Below are 9,614 nucleotides of genomic sequence, written 5' to 3'. Positions count from 1 at the left end.
TAAAATATGTGCTGTTCCATCATCTTAATCTTAATCTATTTATTGTGTGAGCGCAAGCACAATGTGACACGCAGTGACACGCACGGCAGATCGGGCTCCTATATTTATAGCCTCAAACATTTGACAGGCATCCTTACGGTAGACAGCACGGTAGGAGGACGGTGGAGAACGGGGAACAGGTTGACAGCGTTTGTTCGACTGCGGTTCCCGCTGGTGAAGGTGATAAGATGGGTATAAGATGATGTGGGAGTTGTGCATGCATAGGAAGAGAAGCATACACAAATGGAGATGTATTTATCATACCTCAGAAGACTTTCTTGTGGGATTTGAAAGGTTGCTCCATCTAGGGAAGCTCGATGTAAGGCGAGTATTGGAGAAAGGTTTAAATAATGTTAAAGAGAATATTCCTACGTGATTTGAGATTCCATATAATCATATGTTTCACATCTCATCCAGACCGCTTCCCCGTACGAAGGGCTGACTTCTTTGCTACGGGTAAAATCAAGTCACAGAAAGTCAGAAATGGTGGCAGACCGAGACCTCTCGAGGTTAATAATAAAATAATTATAAATTAAAATACATTTTGATTTACTTAAGTGCAATAAAACAATTAAAGAAACATTTAACGCTCATTAAAATATTATTTTACCTACTAACAGCCCTTCATGGGTAGAAGCAAACCCTCCATAGCATCACGTACCGCATGAGTGCAAACACTATCAGCAATCCATCTTGCGACCGTGTTTTTGTCAACAGTGGCGCAGACACACACAGTCACCCGCCAGTATCATCCGCTCTTCGCGTGTGTGCCCGTATAAACATCGATGCATTATAAAGTGCATCTGTACTTTTCTGCCGAGGGAAAGGGGAACTGGAAAGCAAAGGAGGGGGGGGGGGGTCATACTTGGCACTTGATAAGAAAAATCCATTCCAGATGTGGTTATAGATTGTGTTTGAAGAGTTTCAATACTATCTCACCAATGTAAGCGGATCGCCACATCCTAAAGAATGTCCCACGACACCACGGGACGCGAAAACCCACGGAAACAGGATGTTATGGGGGTGGAAATTCTAAACCGACACATGCGCATCCCACAACAAGCGGAAAAGTGCGTTTCCCTGTTGTCGTATCAATAAAAAACAGGCGAGCCAGACATGAAAACGGCGCGACCAACATCGGTGTCATCTTCTTTGCCGGGTTTGTTGATACTAAACCTTCACTAGCGACGATTATCACCAACCAAAACCCACCACCAACCACGTGCGTTCTTCCGCCCCCCCCCCCCCTCACCCTTGTTTACTGTACAAACGTCATCGCGATCGAGCCGGGCGCGTACGGGCGAGCGGAATCGGGTGCTCAGTTCTCACGTTGGCGCTTTACGCTAAGGGTGCGCGCGCGCGCTCGCTCGCTCCGCGTTTGGATTTACACGCTCTCCACGCTTCTTAAGATCGCGTTTTGTGTATCACGCACGGTTCCCCAGAACAGACACGAGATCACACTTCCTCCGTACTGCTGGCATTAGGCGGAAGAAAGAGATCTGATCTTCAAACGATCCACTTTTAACGAGCGAAATTCGAATCAGAGTCGGCATTGGTAGATAAAGAATTATACTACGAAGTACGGTGGAACGGGGGGTGAATTTCGCGGAATTCCCAACCCCCACTCAAAGGTGAGCAGGGTTCGGAGTTGTGAGTTTCAATGTTGTAGTTCACACACGGTGCAAATCTGTCATCGATCGCTCGTTTAGTGATCCAAGCTAGGGAAGACCCCTACAAATGTTGCTTCCGATAGCGCTAAAAAATCTTACTCTTTCTTATCAGTGTATGTGTGTATGTGCCTGTGCACTTGTGTTTATGTGTGTGTGTGTGTGTGTGTGTGTGTGTGTGTGTGTGTACTAAACGCTGTCCAGTGTAGTAAGCTAGCAGCAAAAAGCCATTCACAATAAAATTGCTATATTTATGTGTGTATCTGTGTGTTTATATGTGTATTTGTATTTGTGTGTATGTACATGTATGCTGTATGTTAATGCCCACCCAGAAGACGTCTGTGTGTATATTACTCATCAAGGTGGAATTTGGATTCAAGTAAAATCGCCAAACCCATTCCAACCGAAGCACGTTGCAGCAATGAATCGCAGTTTGTAAACGGCCTACCCCGATCTATGTTTGTGTGCGTGATGACTGTTACTATCCTTCCGTGTTGTTGCCTCTCGCTCTCTGTACCAGTTTCAATGTGGCTTACTGTACTGTAGTAATGTTTTATGCTGTAATGGCTGTGTTCTGTAGCTGTTCTGTCTCGTGCTTTGAGCATCCTTTTCTAACTAAAATCCGGTAAGTAAACAAGTAGCTTTCTTTCATTAGTTTCTTAAGCTTCTTTTTCCTCCTTTAAAAAACCTCAATTTTCCTCTATTCATCTCGTCGTATCACTCTCTGTACACAGTAGTCAGTTTTATGATGCTGCGCATTCCTGTGTTTTTCCTGGTGTGACTTTCACTTCTTGTACACGCTGTATAATCGTCAGGAATGCACTATAATTGTTCTTCCCGTGTGACTGTGGCTCTATTCTATCGCCCTGTTTTGGCTCACTTGATCTATCCGTCTGTCTTGTCTTGTCTTTGCCCGTTTTTCCGTTAGAATTTCAGCTCAATTTGCAATTATTTTTAAATCATGCGCACCGGCACTCAAAAAACACCTCCCTTGGTTCATCCATCCGATCCGATGTGGTCTTACGATTGTCTGTCCGTCCGTCCGTCCGTCCGTCTGCTTGCCTGCCTGCCTGCCTGCCTGCCTGCCTGCTGTTTGTGTGTCATTGTAATGTGTCGCTCTATTTGTCGCTCTGTCTCTGTAATAGATCGTGCTAGGGGGAAAGCGATGAATCCGTCTCGTGGTTTCGCATCCAAACATAGAATTCCCCTAAGGGAATGCATTTAATTTTCACGCATTTGCTAGACCGTTTTATGATGCGATGAAATACCGGCGCTCGCACGTGGACGCGTCCATCATACGCACCCTGCTTTCGCTCCGGGCCGTGAATCAACCGCTCGAAAGGTCCGTTTTGTGTGCGGGGTTTTGTTCTTTCAATTTCATTTCCTTTGGACTCGCAAAACTCCACATGGCACGGGGGTTCGATCCCCGAGTCTTATCTTATCTCGCTTCTCCGCGAGGTCTCTTCGCCAGAGTATAGAGTAAATACAAACAGTGCCCGTATACACATGATGGGCGTACGTGTAACATGTACATCCGCGAGAGCGAGTGCGCGCGCGTGAAAGGTACAATTATCAGCATTATCAGGCCTCGCGGGGTCGTCGCGATCGTACGCGCTTCGAAACGACAACGACGAGGGCGCAACATCACCAACACCACCAGCAACGGCTAAGAAGGTTTCCGTGTGTGTTTGTACTTGTTTTGCTGTGCGCCCCATGTTTACACAGTCTGTATTTGAGCAGTGCGGCACAGGAATCGCTGACGAAATGAAATGTGGCACCGAAATGCTGTTGGACGACCCCGGGGGGGTTCGAGACTGGTAGATTTTGAGAGGGGGCGTAACAGAGGTCCCAAAAAAAAAGTTAGCGTTTAGGAGGGTACCTGATGGCAGGAGGAGTCGTCGAGATCGATGACAGTTGCAGTTTCACAAAAGGTGTGTAAAAGTGCATTGCGAGCATAAAATTTGCCTAAACGATAGCAGGGGTTCGATTACGCTCAGGTGGAGGAAAATTTGGTATGGTGTTGTTTTAGGAAGTATTTGATAAAAGCTAGTAGTAATGATTAAGAACCGAACAATATTGTGGTTCAAACAATATCTAGAGAATTGTTGGTAACTATTGTATGTTTACTAATTTTGCTCTTTTTTTCTTGAGCTTGTAAGTATTGAATGATCATAATAATTAAAAAAAGATTTTAAAGAACGAACCGTAAAAATTAAAAAAAATATAGTAAGAAAAAATAAGAAACCTGAACGTTTTTATGCTATAAAAAATTATACTATCTCATAGTATTTTATAGTATTGAATTCAGTGTAATAAACGTGCCGTTGGTGGACAGCACAGCTACATAATGGCTAGATGGTGTAGCATATGAATCCCCTCAATCTCTTTAAATGCATTCTTAACTGATTTCTATAGATTGGAGTACTATAAAAAACATATGTTTTAAGGTTATCAATAAGGTGCAAAATTTGATATCTAAAATCAAAAAGCATCAATCCCTTTGCAGTCATAAACAATATTTATAAAACAACTTAAACATTTTAAGCAAATGAATCAAAACAATGCAAAAGCACCAGTAAGGTTGGTGAATCATCACAGACAGATTATAGCAAAAAAATGTTTAGGCAGTAAGTATTTTTTATAGCTCATGGTATGAAGATGAGGCATATGGTAATACTTTTTTTGTACAACAGTGCATTGCAGATAATAAAATAAATATCTTCATGTTGAAACAATGTGAGAACGAGTAGAAAAAATTGATTCAAGAATAACAATATGTTGGAACGCATAAAAAGATATTGATATAAGATTGCAGTAGAATTCAACAGAAAAAAGTTTACAAAACATGATAATGTCATTTTTTCCTAGTAAATTCATGAATATATAAAAAATAGTTTGCAATGTTAGGAATCGCATGAAAAATTAGAACAACGTACAAAGGAAAGAATTTAAATATAAAAATGTTAATAGCTACCAACAGAGCTGTGCTGCAAAAAACGATTTCTTAAATAAACAACCAAATAGAATGGCTCAAACACGACATAAACTAAATCCGACAAGCGCATGATGTTTACAATGTACGATATTTGAAACCTCAATCCGAAATATAATTTTGACTTTATTGACTCCATTCCGACTCACTTTCATCCCGCTCGAGGCGTGTATTTGACTCTCCATCGGTGACCGGCTGGCAAAAAAAAACCGAGAATTCTTATTTCGTTACCATCGCGGAACGCCAGCGAACACAACCGAGCTGGCCGGAATGTCACGATTCTCATTCGTCATAAATCCACCAAACAAACCCATAAAACTATTCTCAATCCTATCGTCTGCTAAAACTCTCGTTGCTTTAGGTACGTGTGTGCGTGTTTTTGTTTTTTAGTCAGAATGATCGTAAAATCTATTCCCTCCGTTCAGTTACATTACATCACCACATAGACCACACAGTTTGGGGCAGCGGTTTTGCTTGGATGCTGCTGGTTTTGCATAAAAACACCCTTTTCGGACCTTCGGTGGGAAATGGCTGTAGCGCATTTGTCGCGCTAATTAAGACACCTGCCAGTAACGATCATCTGTTACCTTTGCGCGCGTGTACACCTTCCGTTGCAGAACAGCTGGAAATGTTCCAGCGAGCTATTAGGGCCGGTGGCCTTGGGTGTGAAATGTTGTTTGAAATATGATTAAAAATGTTTGAGGAGCGTTTGAAACCTTGAAACACGCGTGTCGTGGTGATGAATGAGGTGTCCAGCTCTAATAAAATGTTTTAAAGATAATTAGGGGAAGTATGGAAACAGATAATCTTGAATTATGATCATCTTCGTAAGCGTTTACAAATGCTCTAATCGATTTCAATAAGCTGCGTGAGCGAAAAATGAATGATTTACAAAATCCGCCTGAAGGTATGCAACCGGCATAACAAAGCGTAGCCTCGTATGTGGAAATTTGCTGTTGGACAAGATTAAGTTTTTCATTTCTTCATCACTTTTTACAAGTAGTGAAGGTGATTAAATTTCCATTTTCCTCTCTCGGTTCAAGAAATTTGGGCAAAAAACCAAATCCGAAACCACCGAAATATGATTATTAAACATCATCCTCTTAAAGAATCTTGAAGCACAAAACAGAAACTGGCGAAGAAAAAGTTGTCTCCCAAGATATTCTTCCACTGCTGCTTTGAGTGCTTTTGTCTTCCCGGCGAAGATTCCCTCCTCGAAGAAGCTCCTTTTGATAATGAGGATCAAGCGGACCCGAGTTGGAGAGAATTCGTTCAAGCACAAGCCACTCATCTTTAGGGTCGTTTGCATCGTCGTTGCAGCTCGGTCAAGGAGCACCAGGCATCTGCAGTTGATGAAGTAGCACTTGCTACCCCCGGGGACTCGTCCCGCTTCGTGTTGGACCGTCACGACACCGAGACAAATTGTTTTGCTGCAATTCAATTATCGGCTCGTTGGACAAGAAAAATGAAGCTTCCGAGTGAAGAATAAGATCGACCACCGGCTGAAGGTGAAACGGAAAATCGGAACAATGGCTTCCGTAATTTTGTGCCCAATAGTGTGCACCGGGAACAACTAGGCTTCGGGAGGAGGTTTGGGTTTGTACAACAGAGCCATTGTAGGCATTCGGCTTGGCGTTGCATCGGTCGCTTTTTCTGCAGTCGGCACCGTGCTGGGATGGAATTAAATTTACATAGAATTTCCACCGGTTTGTTCTCCTTCCGCAAGCCGCGAGGTTTTGCTTGGGAGTTCCTATAACGGGGTAAGTTTTCCAGCTGCATTCAGCGGAATTCAATTTACTAAATTCAATTTGTGGGCTACCGGACGGTGACTCCAAATCACCGGAAGCAATCACTTGTTGGGATGGGTGTTGGCCTCTCCCCACCCGAGGGTTCTTTGATCGGACCAGCATCCTGTCTGTTCCCGTAGTAACTGCCATTCCGGGTCCGCAACTAACTAACCTCGCTGAGTGATTGGTTCGATTAACGATCGGTTTTCGTTCGTCGTTGGTGGACAGCTGCGAATTGCTCATAAATAAGCGTTTGAGACATTGCCAGGAGACCGTCCGCTTGCATATAAATCGATGCGAGTTCGTCCAAATACCGGCGCAGCACGGGCCCGAAGATGGGTGAGTTTTTGGGGGTGCAAATAGCGAACCTGACCCGAGGGAAATTTATCGCAACAGGTGCCCCCCGATTCGTGTCACCAGCGTGCGAATGTGAGGTTAAGGCTGACGGAACGAATTACCGTTTTGGCTTGGGCGTAAGGTATGTGCAAAAGGATTTACCGTAGCAAGCCACAAGCGGGAAAAAGAAGAAGCACGGCTGACTAGTTTATGATTTTCCGCTGCACTGTGAGCACCAAGTTTTTCCAGGTACAGGTGGCCACCATGCTCTGGAATGTGAGTAGAAATATGCTTGTTTATGGACGATATTACTACTGCGACTGAGATCTGTGCTGGAGATAACCATGGTGAGATGGAGTCGAGTTTATAGTAATGATTTCATTACTCGAGAGACTTTTCTTCTCAGTCCGCAGTGAACAACGTGCAATAAACGCCATTACCATCTGCTTTACATTACCCGGCTTACAAGAGCCAATTACGTAGCGACAACATAGCTCAACCGAAATGCAAGCATGTTGTATGCACGTCTCGACAGATTGCATGGGGCCTTTAAAAATAGACCGACCCACCGGCTCCCCATTACAGCGCCGACAGATGCTTGGTTCTTTCGAGTTTTCGGTTCTTTTTCTCCGAATCGATTCGATTGAATTTAATTTGTTGTACCACGCTGTACGGCGAGAACACATCTGACACGTCGCCACTAATGCACTACTCGTTATCAGCAGCTAAAACACTCTTCTGCTTTGCTTTTCTGAGTATAATGCAGTTGCATCTGCTGATGTTCTTTCGGGGTTGGGTTTGTTTTTTTTTTGTTTTGTTACCAATCACCATATAAACTGCGATTTGGTTTGCTTCAATCGACATTGACTGGGCTATTTTTGGTCATTGTGTGACACAAACTTACCATGGTACACAGTAGCCACCCGCAAATTGTTCTCTACGGAACAGTGCAGTGGTCGACACGGAAGCTGTTGCCACTATGCTTACGTTTTATAAAAAATATTAAATAGCTGTTGTACAACTCAAAGCAATGTAATTGAAAAATACAACAATATTAAAACATAAATAAAGCAAAAAAACTTTTCCTATCGCACGAAAAGATATTCTCTTTTAATGTTCAATGATTACAACTAAGATTTATGCTTTCCTATAGGAATACAAACAATTTAAAAAAAAATTGGTTAAAATGTTTTCGTTTTCCAGAAATTTTTTTTTATTAAATTATGTAAATCAACCAAATGTGAGCTCCGGCAACTGTACAAGAGGTTTGTTGAAATAGATATTGCATACTTTCAAGGGTACAGCAAACTTTTAAATTCGAAAAAGATGTTTTCAGATGACATTGTGTGGCCCTTTTTTTCTTTATCACATAACAAGCAAGAAGGTTCTTGATCTAGCACTTTTAACGTGCTTAAATAGAAAACCAGAAACTATACTTTGTTAGAAAAATTAGCTCAACTGGCACATAAAATAAAGATACTTTTAACATTTTACCAATTTTGTTTAATCGTTTCAATTTTTTTATGTTATCTTGTTTACTGTATATGTTGTAAATTTATTAAAAAATCAGCTTCATGCATAGAGCATTAACAATAACACTTTTTATAAAATACACTTTATAAAACAAATGCATACTTTCAGGCGCTATACTCAATTATCAGCAATCATCAAAGAAATCAGCGTATTTATAATACATTGATAATATTAATAAAACAAAAATTAATTCCTGAGAATATTTTACCTTAAAATTCATTCGTTTTAATGATAAGAGCTACAGAAAAAAAAATCTAAAAGTTGCCGATCACTGGCTAATTCACGTATATCGGTTTGTATGTAACGTGTCGATGACTATGTATTTGTCTAATTGAGCAAAGTACTCGCTGTCTGTTCGCTTCGGTACAACAAAACAAAAGAAACAAAAAAAAGGCTCCAACAACACCATCCTATACACGCGCGCCAACCCAGCAAGCATCCTAGTCACGGCACCACGAAACGAAACGAATCCGATCGATGACAATTTAGTCAAATTGTTGCAAATCTTCCTCGAAATGGTATGGCACGCGGTCGAAGGGAAGAGAAGAAGGGAAATGCCGGGGAAAGTTCACACCAAAACGATTCGACGCATCGCGATCCGTAAGCGGGCGAGAATTCGAACCGACCCGTGCCCTTGCACCGTATCCCGCGTCTCTCCCCCCCCAACCGGATCGGATCGATAGGGCTGACAACATTTAGCGAACGATCTGTCGCCGCCGATAAAGTTAATTATAAACTTGGCCAATCATGACGGTTTTTTTGGTTGTTGCTACTGTCCTTTTGTTGGAAAACACAGCCCGAGACAAAAGGATAGGAAAAGCGACATGAATCGGGGTGTGGAAAAAGGGAAGCAAAAGTGCCTGCAACAAACCGGTCGGGCGAGTAATACTGCCAAAAACGTGTGACCGTGTCTGTGAGTAGAAAGTCGAGGAAGAAAAGTGTAGAAAAGCGTATACTGGCAAACTTAAAATTACATGTCGTTTATGTTTCTGAAAAGGAAAAAAGCACTGCAAAATACACAACTAAACACAAAACTGACGATCGACAAATTTTATGCTGCTCGAGAGGTGTGTGTAAGAAGAGAAGCAAATAGAATAGAGAACAGTAGAAGAAAGGAAACAAAATTGGAACCTAAACAGCCAATAATGGGTAGCCCCTGGACCGGGACCGGGGCTACTTTACAATCGCTTACTCGACTTCGGTGTCAAATTGATGAGGTTCTTAGGCAAAAATGTTCACTTTATTGCCTTTCTGTCTCCT

The 9,614-nt window shown here is 42.2% G+C and overlaps 1 protein-coding gene across 7 annotated transcripts in view; it reads left to right on the top strand.

Moving 5' to 3' along the window:
• Positions 1 to 1,364: 1,364 nt before the first annotated feature.
• LOC118510739 (CUGBP Elav-like family member 2) overlaps positions 1,365 to 9,614 on the top strand; it is a 280,203-nt gene continuing 271,953 nt past the window's right edge. For 3 of the 7 annotated variants that reach the window (XR_004906058.1, XM_036052965.1, XM_036052956.1), the window contains exon 1: positions 1,369 to 3,637. The gene's annotated coding sequence lies outside the window, so the exon portion shown is untranslated. Of the gene's footprint in view, positions 3,638 to 9,614 lie in introns of all 7 variants that reach the window. The other 4 variants (XM_036052957.1, XM_036052964.1, XM_036052963.1 and 1 more) reach the window with 4 other exon arrangements.

Source organism: Anopheles stephensi, chromosome 3 (genome assembly GCF_013141755.1).
Source record: "Anopheles stephensi strain Indian chromosome 3, UCI_ANSTEP_V1.0, whole genome shotgun sequence".
NCBI classification, from domain to species: domain Eukaryota; kingdom Metazoa; phylum Arthropoda; class Insecta; order Diptera; family Culicidae; genus Anopheles; species Anopheles stephensi.
This window is presented reverse-complemented; position numbering and strand designations above follow the sequence as displayed.